At 43.7% G+C, this 12557-nt stretch overlaps 1 pseudogene; it reads right to left on the reverse strand.

Moving 5' to 3' along the window:
• Window positions 1-250: 250 nt before the first annotated feature.
• On the reverse strand, window positions 251-1822 carry LOC147750653 (uncharacterized; annotated as a pseudogene).
• Between the last annotated feature and the right edge of the window lie 10735 nt (window positions 1823-12557).

Below are 12557 nucleotides of genomic sequence, written 5' to 3' on the forward strand. Positions count from 1 at the left end.
AACCGGTCTCATGAGTTTCGTGAAACACCATGGAGCGAACGAAAGACCGAAGGGCATGGCCGTTAACTCGAACCACCGATTGCGCCATTGAAATTGGAGGAAGCGGCGATGAGGAGGAAAAATGGCAATGGTTAGGTAAGCATCTTTTAGATCTAACCGAACCATCCAATCGTGGCTCAATACCATGTCTCGTAAGAGATGAATACCCTCCATCTTGAATTGACAGTACACTACACCCACATTGATATCCTTAAGGTTCAGAACTAGACGAAAGCCAAGATCTTTCTTTGGCACTAGGAAAATTGTACTTACAAAACCGTGCGGATGGAGATCTGTTTGCACAATAGCCCCTTTGATCAACAAGGACTGAATTTCTTCGTCGATGAAACTCATCTCTACAGGGGACAAACTTAGGGGTCTTGGAGCCACTGTTTGAGTGGGAGTGGAATAAAACTCTATATGGAAACCCTGAATAGTCTGATGGATCCAAGGGTCTGAAGACAGGGCCTCCCACCTGGGAAGGAACTGTGCCAGACGACCTCCCACCATGTGATCCCCATAATGTAAAATGGGTACCTGAATACGAGGAGTCTCCAGACTGGAACTGCTGGCCTCGATAGTTGCCGCGCTGACCACGGCCCCTGTCGCCTCTCTTTCTGGTCGGATAAAATTTGGATCTCTGGGCACCTCCTCTGCTCCGTTGATCTGAACCTCTAGCGGTCTGATTTCCACCTCGGCCGGAACTGCGACCTCTGAAGCGGCCGGCCCTATTAAAAACACCAAAGTGAAAAACTTTCTTGATATTGGCTTGTGCTTTCTCCAAAGCCGAAAATGTTGCCACATATTTTTCCATTTTCATAACAAAATGCTCTTCAAATAGCATGCCATTGGCTAAGGAACCTGGTTCCATGGTTGCCATTTCTGCTAGCTGAGGGTCAATACGCATCAGGAAGGATCTTCTCCTCTCAGTGGATAATGCCACATTTGCATTGCCCAAGAAACACATGGCGCGTTGCGCCCACTCCATAACCTCTGAAGGATCCAGAGGAGTACCCTTGTCTTTTGCCATGACTGCAGCGTCTAAAATTTTAGTCAGCAGGCCAGAGATGTCTAAAAGCTTGTCCTGGCATCCTTTCCAGGCTCTATCTAAACCCTTTTTTGGGTCCTTAGCGAATTTACGCATGAAGGTAGCCATATTGGGGTCCAAATCCGGTGTATATGCTACTTTGCCCAACAAAGATGGTCGAGGACACTCAGACCGAAGGGTGGCTCTGACTTGGTTCTCAAAACCCTGTCTTAGATTATTTTGCACATAATGTGCCACTTCCACACAGGGCTGCCATTCCGTGGAACGAGGATGGATCAAATTTTGAGGGTTAAACAGTACATTCTTAGGCTGCACCTCTTCTTGTGCGTCATAAAACATGTGCTTGGTCTTCTTGACCTTCTTTTTGTGTCTAACTGAATCATCAGAATTTGAAGTATCTGGAGTAGCTGGAGACGAGTCTCCCTGCATATCCTTGTCAGCCAAGGAACCATGTTCCAAAAGCACACTCCTTGCCGCATTCAACAGGACTTCAGCCGAAGCCCGAGAGGAAGAAGAGGGTGTGCTAGCAGATTTAGACTTTCTTTTTCCAGAAGAATTTAAAGTCTTCGCTAAAGGCGTCAGCGCCTTGATAAGCGCCTTATTCATTAAACCCCGGACGGGGGTATCCTGGGCTTCTAAAGGTAGCTCCTCCACAGTTTCATCAAAAGGTTCCTGATATTCTTCATATTCGTTGAATTTAACCCACTTGTCTTCCTCCTCAGCGTAGTACACCATAATTTATATAGGAGGGCTGAAGGAGTTCTAGGGGTGGAGAACCCAAGGGCAAAGAAGACCTCTTAATAAGTCAAAAAACAAAAGGACCTGGGTCAAAAATATGAATTCAAAAAGTAATACACATGTGGCAGGAGCATGCCCTTATTAAACTCCCCTAATGCCAAGCATTAATCTGGAAACGCTCCAATCAGCGTTCAAATTGAGCCAGGGATTTGACAGGCAAGGAATTTCCACACAGCGTGAAGAGCCCCGATTGAATTCAGTCACCGGCTCTTCGCCCATGCGCAGAGAAACCCAAGGCGGGGCTAAGCCATAGCCTGCTCCCCTCGTGCTCCGAAGTGCATAGCTCTGCTCCCTCACCACAGCCTGCACTAAGGAACTGAAACGGAGGGGCACCGAAGCCTCAACTCCCTCGTAAGGTAGGGTACAAACACTGCGAATGAAGCGCGAAGACGCGCAACTCTAAATAAGCACACACGCAATGAAAAAAATATGCAAATATGAGCAAAGTGCATGGGAAGCGAAAACGCTACTCCCGAGACAGAAAATAGACGCGCAAGCTCGCGTTTATAACCGGCAGCGCAGCGCGCTATAAATTCAAGTACAATTAAGCAAATAAAGCACTTAAAAACACACGAAATGTAATAGAGAAAAAAGTCACTTATCTCGCTGCTGCAGCAGCAAAGAAAGAGGAAGTGATTACGTCATTTCGAACATTTCTGCTTACTGTTGTGTTACTATTGGTGCAGACCTGGAGGGGGTTGTACTTCCGGGGTATGCTCGTTTAAAGTTTACCTCTTTGCTGCTGTATTTTTCAGTAAAGATTGAGAAGCATAATTTGAGCCTCCGTGGACTGACATAGAATTGAGTGTCATGATTCATAAAGGTGACACCAAAAGACTTAACTAGAGTAGCCAAAGGAGGAGGGCGTGGCCTGACAGCAATGAAGTAAGTGGTGACTACCGGAGCTTTAGGCCGAGCACCACCTTCCGACTTCATAAGGTCAATTCTCCTGCCACCATGGCCCCCAAATTGGCACTACTAAAACTGTGCCAGGTTAAACTATGCAACAGCAGGGGTGGTGGGGCTTATAAATTGTGTGCAGCCCGAAATGTCTGACTGCTGGAGGCTGCTTGATGAATGATTCAAGATGGCAATCAGCAACAATACTAGCCTCTGAGATGGCAACTCACATCCACTGGCACTGAAGTCCGACCTATCCTTTGGGTACTGGACCCACAGAGTGACGAGTGAGCCCACTGGCAAGGCAAGACTGAGTGGTGAAATCTTGGCAGAGCCACCTCAATGAACGACGTCGGCCTAGGCGGACACCGCTGTGCCGCTTCAGAGGGGACTGCCGGTTGCGGACAGGCGGTGAGTCCTCTTTCAGGGAGTGGAGCACTTCAGCTTGTGCTTCTGAGCTGTGGAGGTTGCCCTGAATAGTTACTTGCACAATAAGCCCCTCTCAGATGAAGGCTGCAAAAAAAGAGCCAGTCAGGCCCGAGAATTGCACAAACTACAAGCGTAATAAAACCAAAGATTAGAACCTGTGCAATCGATTTCTTCCCTAGCACAACCTGTAGTGCACTAACATAGCTGGCAGACAGTAGAGGAGTGGGGGAATTAGGGATGTATGCTGTCAGGTGAGCCCGAGGTCTACATATAAAGGGACTGGAAACACAGCTCTGCCCTGTCTTGGCAGACCTGATGTGCACTGAGCCATTGTTACCTCATAAATGAATAGTAGTGCACTGACAAGACAGTAGCTGGACATTGAGAGTACAGTGGGTGACTGGCTGCATATATATTTGAGTACAGGTCAAAGATGCAGAGGGCAGGACCTGCAGGAATAACATACGGATAATAGACATACCAGTACGGACTGATGGGACGGACATTATCGCATTTCTGGATTGTTGGATAAGGGATGCAATCGCTCTGGAAGGACTGTCTCCTCTTGTTTGCCCTGCTGCAGGCTTATAGGGTCCCGGCTGGGCCACCTCTACTGGGTGTACCCCCTAGTCCAGTGACGGCTAAGCTGTTGCATTACTGCGACCGAGATCATATCCTGAGGCAGGCACGTAAAAAAGGTGGAATAGACATTGAAAACAATAGGGTATTACTGTTACCAGACTTACTGTGGTGGTACAGAAACTGAGGAAATTGTTCTTAGAGGTTAAAAAATTACTCTGCCAGATGAATGTTAAATATGAAATGCAGTTCCCAGAAAAACTCATACTCGTTACATGAGCAGACACAAAATCTTTCACAGACCTGAAGGAAGTGTTGGACTGGATAGATACACAATTGGGGAGTGCTGGACCCAATATATGCTGACGCTGCTTTGAGAAAAGCGTCTGTCACACACTATAGGTTTGTATCCAGGAATGTTTGGGGTCTAAAAATATCAATAAAAGTATAAAGTGCAGGCTTACTTAATGCAACAGGGGTCCACATGGCACTGCATCAAGAAACATGCGACTGCTGCTGAAGGGTTAGCTCTCCTTAGGCGCCCGCGCTGTCAAATATATTATACAACATACTCAACATATGCAAGCGGAGTGATAACATGGGTGCGCCCCTTTCAAGTCATGCAACAAGTAATCAACACCACAGGGTGCTAGGTTCTCATTGGAGGGCGCCTGGGGTTAGGAACATTACTCTATGTATACACCTACAAGGCCTAATTCCTGGACGGACTTTTACAGGTGCTTGCTCCACATAAGCCCAATGCGGTTCTCACGGGGTTGTTGGGGACTACAATGGAATTGAGGAACCCCAGCTAGATAGCTCGGACTATCCATTTCCTGGCCCTCAGGTAGAGGTGTAGGGAAAGCCGATTAGAGATTTGCAGAGTCACTGGGGAATTGTAGATACATGGAGGTTAACTCAGCTTAGGCTCAAAAGACTCCATCTATACAAGTTCATCAGAAAAGGGCTATTGTGCAATCTTCCTGAGCAATATGGAAAAACGGATATTACAGATATAGCCATTGGCAAGCAATCTCATTTGCCACCCCCAATTGAATTCAAACTAACCCATATACCGATCTAAATATGTTTGCTAACTTTAATAATGTTGGCTTCATCCTCCCACCATGCACAATGAAAACATGTATCTTCAGCCTACATTATACTTTTTCATTATTCTAACCACTTAGGTTCCCTGATCATTTTTGGTTGAACAAGTTAACTTCTCCAAAAACTAAAGCAACTTCAAGACCATCTGATTCATTAACAAATTCATGCATAAAGAGACACACAACATCTCAATAGCCAATATGAAGCACTTCCTGTTGGGCTGCTCCTGCAAATGTAACAAACATCTGCACCAGATTCTCTAGACATGCAGCAGAGTAACAGGAGGCATATATGTCACATATGAAAGTAAATCGCTGACCTTGAACATTCAGCCCATCATCTACCTTGCGTTCAGAAAAAGTTTTTCTGAAACCCACATTGACATTTTCCATCCACTAGGAAGTGCCCTGCTGTGCTTCGTAAGATTTTCATTCATTCACTCAACCTAAAACTGCAGCAAAATTCATGTTTACAAAGATTTACTGTGAAGACTTAAATAAAACCAGGCAAAATTTGCAAAAGCACGATGATATAGAACCAGCTCCGAATGTTCTCCCGGTGGATAAGGATCAAGTTCAAAGGTTACATAAAAATATGTGAGATCTACTGGGGAAAAGCGCTGAGATACCGACAAAGTAGCACATCAGACGTGCCAAATCAGACCCGGTGCTCTGCAACTGTTCATCGGATCAGTCAACAAGCCTTCAAGGAGATGAAATGAAGGTAGGGGCCCTGAAGTAGTGTAGCTAGACCTTTTGCCGCCCGTGGCGGCCCCTGTGTTTACCGCCCCAGGGAATACTATCAGCAAAATCAACGGCACACTGTAACTTCATGTACTTTATGAAAAACCTTCAAATGTAACCCTTGCAGTGCAGGTATAAATACATTCCCCATAAACCTGATCATGATTGAAGAAAATTAAATCGGGGACCCCTCCCCAGTGCAGCTTCTCCCTCTTTCTAATAAGGATCCTGCAGGCTACAGCTCTCTGGCAACACACAGAGTATCTAAAAATGCATAGCAAATTCAATAAAGCACAGCTCCAAGGTCTCTCCTAACAATTGGTCAAGATACCAGTTAAATGATAAGACAATTAAAGCTGTATATTCAGAAATAGAATTGACCAACAGGAGCAAAAAACTAAAGTATTTTTAACTGCTCCGAACAGGAAAGTGTGCTTTCGTGTTCATTAGACACATTGGTACCATTCCAATTTTCTGTCGACACAAAGACAATTGGCTTTTAAAATATATTTTATTAGAGAGAAGTGTATGGAAAGTTTACATTTCAGTAGTCTCAAATGAATTAATTACCCTGTCTTCCTGATTGTAGTTAGACCGAGGAAAGATCAAGGAACCAGATGGCTTCTCCAAAAGAAACTTTCAGAAGCGCAAAGCCTCATTCTGCTCTGCTCCACAGGTTCCTCGACCATATGTGAAGTGTAAAAAATCTGTTTCATATCTTTCAATTAAACACCGGTGTCACAATGCATCAGTCAAGAATGCACAAAAACTAAGGCGTCTACATTTTCATATTCTAGAATAATGTATGGGGTCTTCTATTATGTTTGAGTCCTTCCTGTATTTCATGGCAAACATATGGTATTCTACAATTACTGTAAGGGCTCTGGGTCAGTCTCCTACAGCAATGGGCTTCTTTTGCTCTGGAACCTTCACCCTTTGGCCTGAGACATTGTCAGTTACATTTTGGCTGAGTCCAAAAAACACTGCAGTCTCACAGTTGTTCAATAGTTTTTTTTGTGTGGGACCTTCCAATCCATTTTAGTTCTTCTCCTGGAAACACTAGGGAGCAGTGCGGACAAAAGCATTTGAAAAAAAATGATGCAACAGACAAAGTTTTAGTTTATATTTTGTGCCACCCATTTGTAGGATACTTTTTTCTGCACTCCCTCCCTAGTGCACAAACAAGCACTGGCAAAGCCTGCAACATGCTGCACATACGCCAAACATATTTTATGAATGTTTACATATATAACAGTTCTCTACTAGACAGACCCTCCAGGATTTCGCGATTTGCAAAGAAATGACGAAATCAGTAATTTTGTAAAAATGCGCGATTTTTACAAATCTGCCTGCGAAATTTCGGAAATTTGATTTTTTTTTTCACGAAGGACTGTGCAAACAAATATTCTCTAACTTAGAGGCAGACATTATGGGAAACAACAGTGTCCGTGCACAATGCTACTACTAGTTTATGGCAGCATTTTTAGCTACAGAGCCTGCCCATACATGCTCCGTTAACTTTTATAATAAATACCGCTACAGATCTCTCTGCTTTCATAATGGCTACACTCCTCAACCACTCTTTATCCCTAGCTGTCAGATCAGATGCAAAGATTGGCGTTGAGAGCTAGGCTCTCCAGTCAGCTTGACGAAGCAGAGAGCGAAACATGACACTTGGCAGATTTCGCACAACAAAACCCTGCATTGATAAGGGTGTCACAAAGTAGAATTTTGGGATTGCGGATTTATTTGAGAATGCATATTTATATGCAGATAATGGTATGCAAACTAATGGCTTAAGGATAAGGACAACTTATCAGCAGAACATTAAAATAAGGATATTTGCACAGTCCTGAATTCAAGTAGGATGGAGGCGGAGGATGAGGGAGTGGAATGGGCCCCACTGTTTTAGTCTTGATGCATTGGCCAAGAACCTGCTAGAACAACGTTTTTACTTCCATGCAGGTCTATTCTAACTTCCAGTTCTCAGAATTCTGGCTGCTACACTTCTGGGCGTTTTACCTTAACTTAGAACTGGCCATTCTATTCTCCTTTAGGAGCAGTGCTTGCAGGGCCGGACTGGGAACCAAAACGGGCCCTGGCAAAGAGCTCGGTTGGCCCCCCTGGGAGCGGCCTAGCAGTTTCCCAGGGCCAGTTTCGGTCGATTTTGTTACAGCGGCCGATTTTGCAGCTATGCTGCAAAAACAGCCCTGAAATCGCCCCGGCCTACCAGGGAATCGCCCAGTTCCCGCTATGGCCAGTCCGGCCCTGAGTTCTGTAATTCTTAGCAAGGCTAGTTTAGGTTTAATAGGATAGCTTGCAGCTGCACAGGAAGCCCGCTCGGCATTTAATAGGGCAGTTGCATCTCTTCTCAGTTGGGACTCTTTAATATTTATTGTCACAGAAGTGTGGTTCTGTAATATTTTCAATGGGATAGATGTAACACTTCTGAACGGGAATACTGCATTTTTAAGGAAACACTGATAACACTACTATAGAAGTAACCAATTTAATGCAAATTATCTACACTCTTCGGTCCTACATTGCAAGCACCTTTCAAATTGACTATCGGAGGTCAATGAATAGAAGAGCAAAGGCATGCGTCGAAGAACAACTTCACCATTTGTAGGCCACTCAATGGTTCTTTGGCTTTAATATTGTTTCTATGAAGTATCAAATCACAGAAAGTAAAAGTTGCGGCCCATTATAATCATCATCACTAACACATACACTAATAACCTCCAGGTGATTTCATGGATGGAGATTACAAAAAAAAGCTGAATCTTCTTGAATGTCATTTGTCATGAAATAGTGTGTGTAAGCCAATAATTTCCTGTTCTAGGTGTGCAGAACAGATCCCCTAGTGGCAGATAAACCAGAAGTGGGCTTTGAAGATCCGGCCCAAACCAGTGGTTAATGTCCTTGTTTAGATTTGCAGAGCCTGAGCAACATTTTTGTGTTAATATTCGATATTGACACCTGCCAAAGGAACCATTCGTGGCAGCTGCAATAAAAACATGCATTCTTTTTACCTTTTTGTGGATAGCATATTATTTGCAATATCCTTCTTAGGCTACTTTGCCCCTTGTGATGTTCCTAATTGGATCAACATTATGTATCTGGAGCTGTATTACCTATACGGCGCACTTCCCCTGTTTGTGCCATGGCGCACCTTAAAATATGGATGCTGTGCGGAAACAGGTAAAGGGCACCATATTACCATGAATGCACTGCCCCCCTGGGCAGCTTTAAATTTGTGTTGCCCGGGGGCAGCGCATTCAAGTGAAATACAGAGTGGCTGCTTCAAAGCTGCTCAGTGTTTCACTGTGCAAGCGGCAACCCAGGTTCACATATAAGAGGGATTAGAGATCCCCTTGCAAGCGGGTGCAGTGAGTGACTGCACCCACCTGCAAGGGGATGTCTGGGGGGGTCAGTGGGACCCCCTTTCTCCCCTCCAGAGGCCTGCCTTTAGGAGGTGCAATGAAAGTGAGCCACCTTGTTGTGGCGCACTTTCAGTGCACCTCCAAAAGGCATGTTGTCCTCTGTGCCCGCATCCATAATAAGGCATGGGTACAGAGGCAAAGCCATTTCCTTATTTGCCTGGGAAACGCCCATGCAAATGAGGGAATGGCCTCTAATGACAGCACTGGTGCTACATGTGGGTCAGCGCTAGCTGTTTATAGAAGGGGCCGTCCAAGCGTCTGCGCGTGCCAGATCGCCCCGTGTAGTGTAGTTCCTATATTCCCAATAGGCTCTGTGCATTGGAATAATATATCCTATAGATTTGACGTAGGACTTAGGTCGACTAGGTCTCTATCGAATATATTAGACTTAATTGTGAGTGCCAGCTAGCTCAGAGGTCACTAGAAATGTTCTCGAATAAACAAGAAGGGATTCGTTTCTGACAACTGCATAAACATGACAACTTTGTTTCCCCAATATAAAACTGATCTTTAGAGTCGTGGAAACAATAGATAGATATTTCACTCAGTCAATCGTGCATGCTTCGTTTCATCAGAGGTGCATGTAAATAGAGAGACGGGCGTTTTCAATAAAAGTTTTTATTGAACAGTCTTCTTTCTCATGCAGAAGAAATGAACTGCTACAATCGTAATACTGGCTGTAAAGTATAATGCGTACAGCAAGAAGAGTATTATGAAATAATACTGTAAAAGCATGGTATGGTTTCTAAGCCATAAAATACGTACATAAATAACAAAGACTAAAAGAACTTAACTGGTGCTTCTAAAATACATCTACCCCGATGTACCTAACCTAAGTCTAGTACGAGGGAAGAAGTAAGAATGGGTTTAGTTTCTTTGCCAAAAATCTATCCAAGATTTCTCTTAGGGTGTAATCAGCTCCGTACCTTGGTTTAGAATGAATGGTATCTCGGTCTCGGGACTCGATTTCCCAACACCCCGCGAGGGGAGCTTGGAAACCCTGGAGCTGGATTCTCAGCGAGAGAAAGGCAGCCTCTCTGTCAGTGCGTCAGCTGGAGAGTCGGCTTCCTTTGGCACTTGCTGAAGCGCGATGAGTCGGGCAAGTAGATAATCGAACTGCTTCAAACCACCGTGTGTTTGCTAGGGCAAGTGTGGGCATATTTATACCTTGAAGGTGCCTGGTTTGACGTAAGTCAGACATAATAATGTCACCAAAGAACCCCAAGGGAATGGTAGTTCTTTGAAAAAGCCATGATTTCTAGGCCAAATCAATATTCAAGAAAGGGGATGTCCCTGACTGCTGAAGCCGAGTTTTCCAAGAAATCGTTGTGGCTTTTTGGAGCTAGTGGAAGTAGCCATGCCGTATTTGGACTGGATGGGTTATGTCTAAATATGGTCATGATTTTTATGCCTATATAAGGGTAATGTGAATTATACCTATATAAGGGCATGAATCGGTAAAATTACAGTAGGGTCCTAAAACGCTATACAACACCCACTCCACTTTATTATGTTCGATATTACTAAATACTAAGCAAAAACATATTTAAAGCATGCGTTTACAATCCCACCCAAAATACATAAAATGCATTCGAAATGGTTGTACACGAAAATGAGCATTTTGTGCTGTACGCATTTAAAAAAGCATTATTTTCATTCAAAGCATGTAGTGTGACATTGGATAAAAATGCTTATCAGAATGAGTCATGAAATAACATTTATGAAATGGCTCTGAAATACAGAAGAAAGGTCGAGACCATTCCATGACAGAATATATAAAAATGTTTAGGTTGTGGACAAGGTCAAATATTGTCTTTTGGAAGTGTTCAAAGAATTCTTGTTCTCTAAGAATAGTTCTACTTTAAGCAGATTACTTTGTGCCCTAAAAAAAAATATACAATTTGGTAATTCGAAGAAAAATAGAGTTCTAAAGTTAGAAGTTTTGTTTTTAAAAGTGAAGGTCGAATTCAGAGCTCATCAGAACGCTGTGCGCTAACTTCGCTGTTAAGAGAAAACATCAAATCTTCTAAGTTTGAAGATAATTAGTCTACTACTGTAGGTGAAAGTTGGACTACCTCGTTAAGCAGATCAATTGTACACAGATGAGAAGCATCGCCGTCAGCATCAGTTGCATTAGCAATGTTCGCAGTAGATGGTACATGTGTTCCTGTCGGTCCACGTATCTCACCATCAGCTGGTTGTGCTGGTGAGACCTCCATGAATGTCGTCATCAGGATAGGTAGCTGTTGGGGACAGCACAATGCATGAGCCGTTACCGAACCAAGCAAAGCATCAACATCCGTTGGCAGTGCTGATGGAAGTGTTAGACAGATGTCTAGCACGCATTCTTCTCTACATAGCAGGCATCGTAGTACAGGTAAGATGCAATCTTGCCAGATTGGTCTGAATAAAAGAAACCATGTGGTATTCAGATCTCTTAACCGAGCCAAGCCCAAAATTTGGATTATGAGCCCACGACACTTCATTGGCAGGAGTGTTTTCAATGGTAATCTAGGCTTCATTGGTGGATTGGCTTGCCATATCGAAGCAGAAGTAGCAAAAATAAAATTCCTGCTGCGAGTCCCAAAACGAAAGACAGTCCGACAAACACTGAGTGCACAAAGTTTGGAAATATGCTCAGGACTGCTTCAAAGGGTGCTAACATTCCCGAAAATATCGTCTTAAATACATGTACAATACCACTGGTATCAGACATGTTTAAGATAAGACCTAACATTTCTGCGAAATGTATGGGGCAGTTTGTTGATAATAAGGCATGTATCTCCGCAGAAGTCCTTGCAACTTGCAGATCATACGTCTCTTTGGACGAGGTCAGTGGCACAGTTTTCTGTAAAAGAATGGCTTTCATTCTGCTTAAAGTATCAATTCGAATAGAAGAGATGTTCAGTGAAGGCCATAACGGCGACTCCCTGTCTGTCTTAGCTTTAGGAAATAATACTTGCATACAACAAGTGACCCTGGCTGACACTTACGAGATAGGCAATTCCTGGCATCATTCCACAACAGCTGTGATCATTGAACATTATGTAGCTCCCATTGGAAAGATTCCTAAAAATTGGATACAACACTGCTGCCGGAGAACCTTGCAGGTGGCAGGATAAGTTGGTCGAAGAACCATCACAGGCTCCATGTAAATTAATACCGACATAAAAGTGTACTGCTTAGTGTGCTGTTACATTGTGTACCACTAAGAAATACTTTTTCCCCCCACTCCAACATTTGTGTGTGTATGGTAAATCTCAGGTTGTCTTTATGTATTCTTTACCCAACGTTTCATACAGGCCTGCTGGTATGTGTTTCAAGCAATATTGAAACTGGAAAATCGTCCCTGGCAGCGTAATGGTGCCATGTATTATCCATTCTATTGCTGGTTTCTCAGAAACAGTCAATGGTGATCTTTCCAGTTTGTTTATGCTCAGCACTGTATAGTCTGCTCCCTTTTGTGCC

The sequence above is a fragment of the Lissotriton vulgaris genome, chromosome 1_1 (assembly GCF_964263255.1).
Source record: "Lissotriton vulgaris chromosome 1_1, aLisVul1.2, whole genome shotgun sequence".
Lineage (NCBI taxonomy): Eukaryota > Metazoa > Chordata > Amphibia > Caudata > Salamandridae > Lissotriton > Lissotriton vulgaris.